At 58.4% G+C, this 209-nt stretch overlaps 1 protein-coding gene across 1 annotated transcript in view; it reads left to right on the top strand.

Annotated features, from left to right (window-relative positions):
- The window catches only part of EMH_0055930 (uncharacterized protein), a gene marked incomplete at both ends in the record, with an annotated part of 2,946 nt that overhangs the window by 508 nt on the left and 2,229 nt on the right, over positions 1–209 (top strand). The window lies entirely within an intron of this gene.

The following is a 209-nucleotide window of genomic DNA, read 5'->3' as shown; positions in this document are numbered from 1 at the left end:
CCTTAGGCCAGCTGCTTCGCCACCAAGTGAGGAGGCAGACGAGGCAAAGGCCAGGCTTGTCAGCATGCTGCATGAATCTGCATCCACGTTCGAACAGATGCGGTTTATTGCCTCACGCGGGCTGGAAGGTGAAGCTCACCCGCCTCCACCTAAGATTCCCCGACTTAATGAGTCATGGGCGTCCGACCGACAAGTGCCTACTGGAGCCG

The sequence above is a fragment of the Eimeria mitis genome, genomic scaffold (genome assembly GCF_000499745.2).
Source record: "Eimeria mitis Houghton genomic scaffold, Emh_scaff2587, whole genome shotgun sequence".
Lineage (NCBI taxonomy): Eukaryota > Apicomplexa > Conoidasida > Eucoccidiorida > Eimeriidae > Eimeria > Eimeria mitis.
This window is presented reverse-complemented; position numbering and strand designations above follow the sequence as displayed.